The following is a 15,113-nucleotide window of genomic DNA, read 5'->3' as shown; positions in this document are numbered from 1 at the left end:
TGGCTGTCCTGTAATTGGTGACCCTGTCTAGTGTTTGAAAGTAGTGTACTCTTTGCCTTTGGAAGTACTATTTGGTTGCTGCTTGAATTTGGTGAAATTCAGGGGAGGGGTGTAACAGAGTTAGAAATATAGTTTAGTGTTTGTATGTGATTTTCGCCATAATTAAGCAGCTTTTTTGAGATTGGTGTTTTGGAGGCCCCTTTGGAGAAACGGTATACTGCAGCTCTGCTGTGTTTTGTCCTTGCATTGTTGCCATAGCTGTTCAGAAGCGGTATGCTTTGCATTGGGTAGGTTGACTGTATAAAGCACTCTCCACTTTGTTTTAATTTTGTAACTGTAAAATGTTGTTTACGTTGAAAACTTCGATATACCACCTGTATTAGGCCTATATTACTTTACATGTATTGTTAGGATTTGGTAGCAATTCTAGCAACTTAGAGAACGTTTCACACGAGTCTAATGTGACTAGCTGTAAACTCCGCTAGCAACATTCCATGAATTCAGTGTAGTTTAGCTTATAGTACGGTGTCTTGTGTAATTCCGCTGGATTTTCTTGTAAAAATTGTTTTTTTTGCATATTTTGCTAGTATAGAGTCTAAGGAACAAGATTTTTTTTGTCTTCAAATTTTCACGATCCATTTTCACACTTAGATGACATCATCATTTATATAATGCATAATTAAGACTGGGACTACTATCACTTGGGGGTCAAATGTGAGAAAACACTGGTAAAGAGGGTATTCTGCCTAATTTTTGGGTGCTGATTCTGAATATCATATTTACTTAGCTGATTTTTTAGTTTTAAACCTGCTAATTAGCATTTGCGGCCTAAAACTGGCCTCCATAGGCAACATAGAACGGGTGAATAGGGTAAAAAATTTAACTCCTTGATATTCTTATGAAACTTTACTAGTTGATTAGTTATGTAGAGACAATATTTTTTTGCATTACAAGTTTTCTGAAAATATATGTTTAAGCATGTAATTTAACAATATCTCATTAATTATGCACTAATTTGCATACATTTCAATTACAGACATCTGAATATTGGATAGTTAACATTGAATGTATACGTTCAGGTTTGCCTTCAGAACTTTTTCTGGATTCAGAGCCTTAAAAGAATGGCTTGTTCAAGCACCAGTCCTAGGTTATGCCGATTTCAGTCGTCCCTTTATCTTAGAGACGGATGCATGCCATGCAGGATTGGGGGCAGTTTTGTCACAGGAGAAGGATGGGTTACAGCGACCAATAGCCTTTGCTAGCCGGGACTTGCGGCCAAGTGAGAGGAACATGTCAAATTATAGTGCCATGAAACTCAAACTCCTTGCAGTCAAGTGGGCAATCACAGAAAAAAATGTCAAGTATCTCCTGGGCAACACGTTCACCGTGTACACTGACAACAATCCCCTCCCATACTTGCAGTCAGCGAAACTGGGCGCTCTGGAACATTGCTGGGTTTCTCAGCTTGCCCTCTTTATTACAACATCAAATATTGTCCTGGGCCAGCTAATTGCAATGCCGATACCCTTTCTAGGCTTCCCACAAGCCCCACTAACACTTTGCGATTTGTGTCACACGGCCTGGACGTCCCCCTGCCGCTTGCCATAGCCAACATGCAAGCCTCAAGTGCACCTATCCAAGACTCTTGGATGACAGAATCTTGTATGGTGGACACCATCCCTGGTCGAACCAAAAGAGACCGGAAAGTCCTGCAAGGGACTGATCCCTGTATTTCCAGATACCTGTGGTTTTGGTGACAGGGACGACCACATACCCGTATTTCCAGATACCTGTGGTTTTGGTGACAGGGACGACCACATACCCGTTAAGACAAGTGGAGTGAACCAAGGGAAGTCCGCAATTGATAAAGCAGTGGTCCCAGATACAGGAAGTGGATGGGACCTTGTACCGAGCGATCCAGTCTCCTCCTTCCAGGGATCCAGTGCTGCAGCTTTTACTGCCAAAGGTGTTGCGAGTCAAAGTGCTCACTAGTCTACACAACAACCACGGCCATCTGGGGGTGGACAGGACCACAGATCTGATATGACAGAGGTGCTACTGGCCCCAGATGTGGCATGAGGTGCAAAAGTGGTGTTCTGAGTGTGAGCACTGTGCTTGCTAAAGCAAGACAACCCAAGCCAGAACCTTCTTGGGAAATATGCTAGCCCCTAAGCCTTTGTAGATAATCTCCATTGACTTTACTCTCTTGGATTGGGCTAGCACAGGACAAGAGAATGTTCTGGTAGTCACAAATGTTTTCTCAAAGTTTACCCAGGACTTTCCCACCCCTGATCAGAGAGCTTCCACCGTAGCTAAGATTCTAACTGAGAGATGGTTTTATGTGTATGGCGTGCAAAGGAGAATCCACTCTGATCAGGGGAGCAGCTTTGAGGAGGAGCTGTTGAAACACCTGTGTGACACCTATAACAAAGACTAGAACCACCACTTATCATCCAGAGGGGAATGGTCAATGTGAACGTTTCAACAGGACACTTCATGACTTGCTCAGGACCTTACCCCCTGAAAAGAAGCGTAAATGGCCCCAGTTGCTCCCTCAGCTCCTGTTCGCCTATAATACCACCGTGTACCAGTCCACACAGCACTCCCCATACGAGCTGATGTTCGGTCAGAAGCCACAGTTACCAGTCGACCACCTACTTGGATATACTGGAGGTGACCACAGGGTCAGTCCACCGACTGATTGGGTGGTGCAACATCAAGAGTACCTGACTTCTGTCTATGCTAGTGCTAGGAGACACTTAGAAGAGGCTGCGGCATATCGTAGGCATGGTGGTCCTAACACTGTAGTCCTCTTCAAAGTGGTTGTATGCACATCCCACCTCACTGAGGCCAGGTGCAGGACCAAAAAGCTTATCAAGGAAAGAAGAGTAGTTGTCCGCACACTGCCATCATAACACATAACGCAACGTTTCGACCCACCAGGGTCATCATGAAGACCCTGGTGGGTCGAAACGTTGCGTTATGTTTTTAACTCAATAAATGTAGTTCTTCTGGGAGATTGCAGTGTGCGGTCCTGACACTGACTGTACCCATATTACCACCTGGCACTCTAGTCTTTTTCTAGTGGGCAGTGGTAGTGTAGTGGTTAAGGAGCTGGGCTAGCGTGCAGTAGCCTGAAAGTTGTCGGTCGGTTCAATTCCCGGCTTTCACTGTTATGCCCTTGAGCAAGGCACTTAACCCCAAGTTGCTCCGGGGACAATGTGATCTCTTGTAATATAGCTGACATACAGTATGTAAGTGACTTTGGTGTCTGCTAAATATATGTAAACTCTTTTGCAAGAACCATTTTCATGGTCGCCACAAAATCCAGGATACATGGGTGTCTACCAAGTATGAAATTGTGGAGTGTCTTGATGGAATTGGCACACACTATAAGATCAGGCTGTATGGGGAAAAGGGCCCCCTTAAGACGTTCCACTCATAATACTGCCGGACAGCATTCAAACCCCTTCCACCTCCCACAGTCTGTTTCACATGAGTTCTCTGCCAGTGTAGCAGAAGTAAATATTCTCCCCGTCCCCTTCAAGCCTTGGCAGTAGATAGGTATGCTACCAGGATGGTGAACTTTAAAGACAGGTGTGTATGCAAAAAGGCTGACCTGCAGCGCTGGCGCACACGTCCACCTGTGGGTGGTGATCATATACGTAGCTTCCTCTCTGGGAGAACACAGCCGGTCATTTGATATTTTTGCCGCATGGGTGTTTGTGGTTGTTGTTGTTGGAAGAACATGGCTTTATTCTTAATTCTAAGACTTCATTGCTTCTCTCGCACGCCCGGCCTGTTGGCTGTGGATAACCCGTAGCTTTTAAAGAGAGCAAATGCACATGGTTTAGTGTCTGAGCAATGTTTTCCCTTGAGTTTTTTGTTTTTTGTATTAGTTCAGGCTGTGAGAGGGCCATCCGTGGTTTGTCTGTTTGTTTGTACCTTATATTCTTTTGTTTGTTAATTTTGCCTACTGTTACTCAACTACCCATGCCTATGTCACCTGTGTTGCCTGTACTATTATTATTATTATAGATTATTTCCAAGACAAATTTCTCTTAAGGTAGACAATAGAATGACATGGCAGGTCAAGGAAAGCATCAAGAAAAGCAAAGATTAAGAAATCGTTTTTGACATAGGCAACAAGGGTGGAGGTGTTTTTACACTTTTCAGACACTCAAAGTTTGAAAACTATGGATATTGTTTTAGAACCAACAACCTTTCTACATTATCTGGGGGTTTTGTGTGCAAAAAGTGGAATTAATTGTCAAAAAATTAGAAGAAAATGTGAAAATCACTTTTCGGACTAGATATAATCGCTTATTTTAAAACATACAGAAAAAAACACTAAAGATGGATCGTGAAAATTTGAAGACAAAAAAAATCTTGATCCTTAGACTCTATATTAGCAAAATATGCAAAAAAATAAATTTTTACATGAAAATCCAGCGGGACCCTATTTTCCAAACACAGCGTACTGTACTATTAGTGCTCAAGGAAAGTGCAATTCAGTCTAGCAGGAAATTAATGTACATTTAGTTTAGCATTATGTTTATGCATTACCTCCGTATGGTCTACGTCTGTGAGTGTTTAGTGAGTCTCAGAATATTAATAAACTCGTTCTGTGCACCTGAACATTCCATGTCGCACGTCTCCCTTGCTAGTAGGGCTGACAGTGATGGTATAGGAATCATGCATGTAATATTCAACAACTTATTATTATTTTGCTTGTGCAGATGCTGTTTTATGTATGCCAGTGCCTGAAGGCATGTTTTGTTTTAACTTTTCCTAAAGGAATAAATGTGATAAGCCAGTTTTGGTCTCAGTCCCCTCACTGTCTGACTAATAGTTATATATTACTAATATATTAATAAAGCTTAACCAACTTTATTATAAGGGTCCCCATACTGATAGTTATATATTACTAATATATTAATTAAGCTTAACCAACTTTATTATAAGGGTCCCCCATACTGATAGTTTTATATTACTAATATATTAATTAAGCTCAACCAACTTTATTATAAGGGGCCCCACGCTTATAGCTATATACTACTAATATATTAATTAAGCTTAACCAACTTTATTGCAAGCGTTTCTGGCGCCGACAAGAGTGGCGGCATGTCAAGGTAGCTCCGTGTTTTTTTCTTGAATTTCCCCTTCGGGATTAATAAAGTATCTATCTATCTATTGTAAGGGTCCTATGGGGAGTGGTTCATATTGGGATAGGCAGAAGCACAGTTTAATATCAATTAGTTAAATAATAATAAGTCATTAACTTTTCTATTAACATATAGTTTGTAAATAAACATTTAACATTTAAATGATGTAAGAAATAACTGTTAATTAGTGCCAAAAATACATTTAGTTAACTATTAACATATTAATACAATATTAGTTAATAGATTTGCTAAAACATTAACATACAGATTTTATGCAAGCAACAAATATTGAATTAATGATGAAAAAACTATTAACTTGTGCCAAATAGATATGTTAGTAACAATTAACAAATATTAACAAAGGGTTAGGTAATTACTAGTTTGCTATTTATTATGGCACCTTATTATGGAGTGTTACCCAGAAATCTTTTCTTATTTTACACGACTGAATATCAATACATTAAAAAAGTCTAAACTTCTCTTTTCACCTTGTATGCCCCCAAAGGCATGTGACGAATGTTTTGATTAGGCGAGACCTTATACCTTGGCACCTTACGAACACATCTCATCTCTCCCTCCCTCCCTATCTATCTCTCTCTCTCTCTCTCTTTCTCTCTGTCCACCCTCTCCTGCCTCGTTTTCTTTAAGCACCCTCCTGTCACGCACTTAATCCATCCGTGTAACGTAATCACGTTGCTGCGTGAGGCACAAATAGCCTCCCCTTCGCATAATTATCGTCCATCCTTAACCCCCCACCCCCACCGCCAACATTGCCGTGGGCTTTCTCCCCCCATTGGCGATTAGAGCTTTGCCCAAGTAATGACTCCATAGGCCGGGCAGAGATCATCTCAACTCACTGGCGTCGTGAGGGTGGGGTTGTGGGCAGAGGAGAGGAGGACCAGGAGAGCTCTGCAGGCGGCCATTAGCCACCTCTCTCTGTTTCTCTCTCTCTCTCTCTCTCTCCTTCTCCTGGGTGATCAATAGAGCCCGACACTGATGGAGGTGGAAAAGTGCTGATGCCGCTATTCGTCCCATCACGTGTGTGTGTGTGTGTGTGTGTGTTGTCCTGTCTGGGCCTTTTAGGAGAGCAGCCATCATCTGTGCTGTTAAAGTGTGTGAGGAGAGAGGGCTTTTTACAGAGAGCATGAGATAAAAACATACAACAAACAACACACAGGCTGTATACGGATATGGTGGCAGATGCACGCGTGAATTAATCCAGCCTGAAGGAGAAGGAGTACACACACACACACACACACACACACATGCACACACACACGCACACACACACGCACTCGCACACACGCACTCATACACACAGTACTGTATACTGCTGCACACAACCAGGTTGGGTGATCAGATTTAAGTACAAATATTTTATTTGACTTTTACTTTAATGTTGGATTTTCAAAGATCTTTTCCCATTTAACTACAGCACAGACAGACAGACACACGCATAGAGACACTCACACACACACACACACACACACACACACACACACACACACACACTGCGTATAAAATCCTCATTATTTCCTTTCACCTGTGAGATCCTCTTTGGCCATGATCAAAGCGAAAATCCTAAAAGGGGGAAACGGGTAAGTGCGGAGATTGATTAGACAGCCTGCGTTCTGCTCGGTAATCGTCGCTGGCTGGCTGGCTGGCTGGCTGGCTGCTGGCCTCAGCACAATCCCACTCCCCGGAGAGCTGGCTGCTAACAGATAGTCATGTGGTTAAGAGGAGAGAGGAAGGGAGGGGGAGAGAAAGAGAGAGAGGGAAAGAGACAGAGAGAGGCAGAAAAAGAGAGAGAAAGAACACAGAGAACACCATCCGCTCTTGGAATTCACACCCCCTCCTCTACTTCCTCCGACACCGCCACCACATCTTCACACCCCCTCCTCTACTTCCTCCGACACCGCCACCACATCTTCACATCCGGCTCCTCTCCTCTCCATCCTCGCAGGTTGGCTTTTATGTTTTATTTATTTATCTATTTGTGCCAATGCCGAGGCAGCTCAGGCAGCTCTCCGCGCGTTTGGGTTCCTGTCGCTCTCGTTATCCGCTGCTCTCCTCTCTCTCCGTCTCTCTCTGTCTCTGTCATTGCTGGTTCTTTACCTACCTTTCTTTCCTCTTCTCCTCCCTCCCTCTCTCCCTCTCTCTCTCTGTCTCACTCTATCTGTGTTTTCCCCCTGCAGAGGTAGCTCTTCCTCAGCTGCCTGGTTTCCACTCACTCCCTCACATTCCACACATTCTTGGTGCTCGCCTTAGTAAACAGGATGGAAGTGGCTCCAGCATGCGACCTGTAACAGTGTTGCCAAAACACGCACCAGCACACGCACACACACACACACACACACACATGCGCACGCACACGCACACGCGCACACGCACACACCCCTGTAAGTGTAAATTCTTGTTAAAGCATGTGCTGCATGTCTTGGGTGCCTCTGATCTTGCTCACGCTATATCAGAGTCTTTTTTAGAAACCTGCCCTGACTGCACTGCCTCAGAATGAAACAGGAGATGCTCTAATAAGTCCAAGCCATGAGAAAATAGCATAGCATACAGCACCCCCCCCCCTTGTGTGTTTGTGTGTGTGTGTGTCTGTGTGTGCGTGTGCGTGTGCGTGTGTGTGTGCGTGTGCGTGTGCGTATGCATATGCATGTGTGTACACATGTGCATGTGTGTGTGTGTGCGCGCTCGTGCGTGTGTGTGTGTGTGTATGTGTGCGTGTGCGTGTGTGTCTGCGTGTGTGCGTGTGTGTGTGTTATATGTGCCTCAATGTGTTGATGCCTGTTGTTTGTTAAATTGAGCAGCACCTGGGCCAATCTTTAATGGAGCTATTGGACAATGGCCCAGTGTAAGACTACACATATCTGTTAAACTCTCTGATGAATTGACCCGTTTATTACACTTTCTGCTGAATAAGTTTAGAAGTCTTTAAAGCCACTTAATAAGGTACTATAAATATATATTTAATTTATGTACTTGTTGACTAATCTACTTTAATAATTTGACAGATGCCATTATTCACTCTAATTAAATACCATCCTTAACTCTAGGAGTCAGCTTCCCTTACCCAGTTACAGTAATACATTCTTAGCTTGAGAATTAGTTCAGGTAAATGATGGGATAAATGAATAGGTTGATCAATGTCTTCTATAAAATTTGTAAAATTGTGCATGCCACACCAGGGACAATACCATTCAATGTAACTGCTACATCCTCATTTTGGTATCGCCCCTTGTAAGTCTGTTGTAGTGGGTAGGAGCATAACCCTTTTTGCCAAGGGTGGGGCATGGTATGTAGGGCGGGACTGAAATACTCAAGGGCCCCAGCGCTAGGCAGGCATGGCCGACCCTAAATCACTGGAAGATTAGGTTATAGAGGCTGAGATCTTTAAGGGGGTACATACAGTGGTTTCTGAGTACAGTTTCTACCGTCTAGAAAATCCAAGTAAACTGTATCTACACTGTTACATGGACTGCTAACCCAGTCTGTTCACTGTTATTACACTGTCATGGTGCTGCATGTACTACTCAGATGAGTATACACTGTTACATGCTACTAACCCTACTTAACCCGAACACCAAGTGTGAGCGATGTACAGATTTATGTCATTCCCTTCTCTATACAGTCTCTGGACATTTATATACATTATAGTCATCCATTAGTAGAGTATTTGGTACAGTACAGCTGATTGATTGATTGATTTATTGGTTGGTTGATTGATAGATTTTTATATTATTTAAAGCCGAATGATAAGGCTGACTTAACCGTGTCATAAACATGACATAACAAATGACATCAGGATTTTAGACCGCTAGCATTGTATTTGGACACACGGCCTGGAAATGTCTAGTTTGATTTGTCAGTGGCGGTAGTCTTGACCCAAAAGCCAGTATCTGCCATCATGATGGCTTACAGTGTGCATCACTATCTATTCATGGCATGTGTTTTGTCAGACTAATGACTATTCTCCTCTAGAGGGTTTTGCATTGCCTAGTAGTCTGGTGGGTGTACAGTTGAGATGTACACTGGGAAATACCCACAGACTAGAGGCGAGCAGGGATAAATAAATGTGGTACTGGTCTTCCTATGTGTAGTAAGTGGAAGGTGTAGCCTGCTGGTTAGTGGCACTGAGTCTCATCTATCCCTATTAGTGAGGTCTGATGACCTGATGAGATGGAGCCGACACGTTTGGCCTAGTCAATCAATCCAAGCATAACTCAATGGGATTTAGGAGGAAGCAGTGGAGACCAGAAGCGAGTAAGGCCAGAGCAATCAAGCCAAGCTCACACAGAGACTGCTTTCAATTATAACCAACCAGGAGCCGGCGAGACAGTATTCCTGTTTCGTTCTCCATTATGATTAAGTGGGCCAATTACAATCACCATCCTCGACAACACATTTTGCACGGCCTAAACAAATTAATCATGATTAGTTTTAATCACAGTTATTGTATTGCCATTTCAGACTCCCATACCCGTCCAACTCTTAGTCAAAGATCACTTTAACGTCTGAATGTTATTTTTTAAGGGAGAAGCCTGAGGAGGAGACAAATGAAAATAAATCTTAAATTTGTGGCTGCAAATAATCGTCTGCAGTGAAGGAGAACCCAGTAATCATTTTTATGTTAAAGAAGGTGCACCGGAACATTCATCACCGCCTGTCAGGGACGGGCGAGGGTCATAAACTCAGCAAAGCGCCATTTAGATGCGCCACCAACTCACCGAAGGGAACTGGCAATTAAGTTGCTCAGCACAGACGCGCCCTATTCTTTCTTTCCCCCTTTCATGCTTCCCTCACTCCCTCTGTCCTTCCTCACTATCTCTCTACATCTTTCTGCCTTTCTTTCTTTCTTTCTTTCTTCCTTTCTTTCTCTTTGACTCTTATTAAGTTATTTGATTCCATTGTTGATTATTTTGTTCCCATTCTACTGTGTTAATGGCCCAATGCAACACTGCAATAATAACTTCCAATAAATTCCCAGATGTTTTTTTTTCTCTTGGTTTGATTGTCTGCTGTTTTTACTTACTTTCTCCTTGATCCTTATTTATCAACATTCAAATTAAAAATGGTATACAATTAAACATTGCATTAATTAAACACAGTGCATCTCCTCAGATCAAAACATATAATTTGATACTCTTACAACAACAATCTGCTATATCAAACAGTCTGGTATTCTGGGTTCAACACAAGGAGAGTGCATTAACTTTCCATCCTGAAATCTTGCTGATGTTAGACTACAAATGCCTGGAGAACGCAACAATCTGCCTTTGTTGTGACCCTGTCTGACTTCACTGCTCCACTACCCTGTCCCTTTTCCCTTCCATGTAACATCTCCTCTTGGTGAGCATCCTTCATCAGACCTCCCCTCTTGATCTCCGCACAAAGCGGCAACAAGCAACAAGTAAAGGACGAGTCATCCGCCTAGACATGGAGGAAGCTGACTTCCTTGAGACATAAAACACAGGTCGCGTCCTGTCTCCAGGCCTTTCCAGCCAAGCGCTAAAACGGTCTTCACTCAAAAAAGCAGACGCAAAGAAATTGAAGGGAAAAAAAGATGAAACAAAGGGCAGATGACAGCTATAGCACAGAAAACAGCCGGCAGGATCCCCTGCCAGGGGTAAAACATCAGACAAGGCAACCAAAAAGCCACCTCCTTGTAGCGGGGCGACCTGCTGTGTGTGCCTTTGTTCCTCTCCCCTTGCCTAATGATACCATATGACACAGACTACTGTGAGCGTGGGCTCGTCCGCGAGGCCCCCCCTATTAAAAGCATTTAGAGTTTTTCCCCAATTAATGCTTTCAATGGCATTAGCCTGTTCAGCCAAATAGCATCTTACGGAGGGGAATGATGGCAGAGCGGTGGCTTTGTTTACACTCGGCATAATGCACGATGGCAGGCTAATGTAGTTAGGGGAGCACCTCCAGGGGCTGTGTTGTTTTTCAGGGTCTTCCAGTAAACTCAACTCCTCAAGGCCTCATGGGATGAATAAGCCTAGGCAATGGAGATGGCCTAGGCAATGGAAACACACCTAATTACATTTTCTCACTTATTTCTTTACACCTTTGTTGAGAGAAAGAGGGGGGTGTGGACAAATAAATCCATATTCTATATTTATGGTCAAGTTTTTCTTTCTTTCTTTCTTTCTTTCCTTCTTTCTTTCTTTCTTTCTTTCTTTCTTTCTTTCTTTCTTTCCTCCAGTCATCCAAGTTGGACTTTGCAGGGCCTGCTGGAGTGAGCTGCCGACGGGGGAGATTGGCTGAGATTGAGGCGGCAGGATTAAGGCAGCCAAGATGACAAGCCCAGCACCCCAGAGATTTAATAGATCTGGGGCCACCACTGAGGCCCTGTCAGGGGGAGGGGGGGGGGGCACACCTCCATACCACTACCACCCCATCAACACACACACACACACACACACACACACATACACAATCACAACAACACACACCACACACACACACACACACACTCACACACACACTCACACTCTTGCTCTCTCACACACTCAGAGACACACTCTCACACACGTACACACACACACACACCACCTTTTGGTTCTCTGTCATCATTACTCAATCCCTGCCGCCACCACCTGCCTTTTCAATCCATCCTTTGTGCAGGCCTTCTTCTCCCCTCCTCCACCCTCTACCCCTCTCTCTGCTGACAGGTCTTCTTGAGGAGCACCTCCACCCTTCTCCACACATAATCACTCCTCTCCACTGACTCAAGTCACTCAGGGCCACAATCAAACCCCACATGGTCGTCTCCACCCACCCCCATCTCTCCACTGCACTGCTCCAGCAATCTCTGGGTCCTTTGTGAATATCCCCTCACTTCAGTCCAACCTCTCATCTGGCAGTTCCTCTCAAGAACCACTCAAGGATCACCCTGATACTGTCACACACACACACACACACACACACACACACACACACACACACACACACACACACACACACATATGCAGGGACGTGCACAGGGGGGTTGCTCAGGTTGCCCGGGCAACTGCCCATATGCCCTTCTTGACTCATGTTGCCCTTCCAATAGGGAAAATAAATAAATAAATCGTACAATGGATGCAGAATTTCACATAGGCCTAGATAAAAAAAAATCGCAAAGCCTCATTCACTTTCATTCGGGCACCGAAAGTGAAAGTCAGTAGGGGAAGGGCAAACTCTGTTTACGTGGCTGCAGCGCTGCACGCGACCGGCACCTGAGCCAGTGTTGCCAACTTATTCGCCATATTAGTCGCCATATTTAGCGAGATTTCAGACCCCCCAAGCGACTTTTTTTGTAAAAAGCGACTAGCGACAAATCTAGCTACTTTTTCTGGTGTTCTTGGAGACTTTTTGAGACTCTGATGTGATGGCATGTAATGTCCCTTTTTACTCTTCTGAGTGAGCAGTGAGTTCGGCTGTGCTGTGTAAGAGTCTCATACCTGTTTCGTTTGTGAATTAGCCTACATCGAGTTCGCCCAAAGCGTTGCCCCATGATTATAAAAGTAATGACTGGCCAATGTAGTATCAGCCCATGTTATCCACGGAAGTAGATGTTCTATAGATCTAACAGCTCAGACAACGTTATTGGAAGGTGCAGCAACTTCGGGTGAGATTACAACCAGAGTCAACGAGACAAGAGCAATGACATGACAGGGAAACAGGGACACGCTTTCCAGCACCGTTCAACAGAGGAAAGTAGGCTACAACTTCGTTCACAAGCAGATAGTTTAAAATCGAGCATACAAGTTAGAAAAACCTAAAGCATTCGTTTATGCTATGTAGCCTCAATGTTGTCAAGGCAGGACAGACTGTCGGCTGAGGGAAAAAAAATTCTGTCGGTCTGTCCGAGTGACATGAACTAAATAAATCAAAAATATAGTCATTGTTGTAAGGTTAAATTGTGTGTAGCGTATGGTGAAGTTATAATCAGACTTCAAGCTGTGCAAAGCAAATGCAGCAGTTGGGAATAGGTTGGAAAGGACTGCTTTTCCGCCACTTAATGCTCATTCTGGTGTATACTATGACAAGAAACAGAAGTGTAAAGTGTATCAATTACCCTAATATACAAGTATATTAAACTAAATATATTTAAATTAGGCTCTTCAAGTTGCCTATTTCAGTAGGCCTAGGAGAAAAGCAAACAAGTGTAAAGGGGAATTAAAGGGCCATTTTTTTTTTTTTTTTTTTGGGGAGGGGGGGGGGGGGTCACGACCTGGTGACGTAATTGTTTTGTTACGAGTAGGAAAATATTGTTAAGTTAAGTTTCAGGTTGAATGGCATGGCGCTAATTTGTCCTTGCCTTTTTGTATGTATTTTGTATAATCTTCAGAGTCTTGGTGTGGGGAAAAAGTTTAACTGGCCATCAGGATATTAGCAGACATATTGAGGACGGCACAGTAATTGATATGTAAATTAGAGCGTGACGTCATCTAGCGACATTTAGCGACTTTTGGAGCTGGATTTAGCTACTTTCCATTTGAAATAGTTGGCAACCCTGACCTGAGCTGAGCCTGCATAAGCGGCCCTAGAAGGAGATTGTCGCGGTTGTCGTACGACTCAATGTTGTCGGAAAAGGTGAGTTTGTGATGTATAACAAACGAACGATCATCGTCATCAAGTTTTATGAAATTAATTAAAATCTTCATAAATCCAGGCTGAGTTTGCCACGTTTAGCCTAAATAATCAGACATATAGCTTGCAGAGAAGCAGCCCGTTATCACATAGCTTATAGGCTACTATTTTTTTGGTAGGCATTAGGCGAACTAAGCTACATGTCTGCTGATAGTTAGTTTCTCACATTTCGTTTTAGCAAGAAGAATGAATGATGCAAGTAATGCATCACATTAATTATTTTATTCAAAATGTTTAAATACCTAAATCCTATCACTAGTATTTTGGGTATTGTTTGAAGCCAAGATGCCCACTGAAAAGAGTCAGATTCAGGAGAGGGAGAGACAATTCAGGGAGGCAGCAATCACTGCAGGGTTGGCTGCGAAAAAGCCAACCAGCAGGTGAGACAGAGACTTTGCACTGTGATAAAGATGACATGACACTGTGTAGACGAATTGATTAATTAATCAGACTCATATTTTAGCCTAGCCTACTAATGGCAATGTTTCATAATTACATTACATTTAAGATAAAGAGCAGTCATAAGCCTCCAGACTACTGTATGTGAGGAAAATGTGGACCAGGAGGAGGCACAGAGGACAGGAAGGCCTAAGTGATGATCACGAGATGAGATGAGAGGACCATGCTAGAAAGTACAGGATTAAAGAGCTGCATGCTAAATAATTGTAATCTAAAAAAACATAGGCTATTTTAAAGGTCATCAAAGATCTTGCCTGAGCAGAACATAAATACCACTAGTGGGAAAGAAAATAATAATGATAAGTTAAGGTGATTGAGTGCTGTATTTCAGTGTTTTACTTCTTTGTGTATATATTTAAAAAAAGACGCTGTTATTCTCAGTCCTGCATATAGCCCGTAACTTTTTTTTTTTTTTTGGAGGTGGGGGGGGGGGGGGGGGGGGTGCCCTTTTTTCAGGTCAGAGCAACTGCCCCTCAAAATTCCTGTGCACGTCCCTGCACATATGCATTCACACACACGCACACACACACACACACACACACACACACACATACATACACACACACACACACACACACACACACACACACACACTGACACACAAACAAACGTGAACGCACACTCAAAAACATGCACACACACATACAAACAAAAGGCAGGTAGCAAGGAGAATTTCATTCACTCATGCTGCTCAAATGTCCACACAGCAAAGAAACACCAAGCACTTAAAAACACATACACAAAACTCTCTCTCTCTCTCTCTCTCTCTCTCTCTCTCTCTCTCTCTCTCTCTCATTCAGACAGTGATTGGGATGGTCTGGGGGGGGGGGGGGGGGGGGGTTG

Source organism: Alosa pseudoharengus, unplaced genomic scaffold, assembly GCF_046254945.1.
Source record: "Alosa pseudoharengus isolate Yale_2024_CS ecotype anadromous, Long Island Sound unplaced genomic scaffold, YU_APseudo_1.1 YU_APseudo_1.1_scf_17, whole genome shotgun sequence".
NCBI classification, from domain to species: domain Eukaryota; kingdom Metazoa; phylum Chordata; class Actinopteri; order Clupeiformes; family Clupeidae; genus Alosa; species Alosa pseudoharengus.
The sequence above is the reverse complement of the archived record's forward strand: the minus strand, read 5'-3'. Positions refer to the sequence as shown.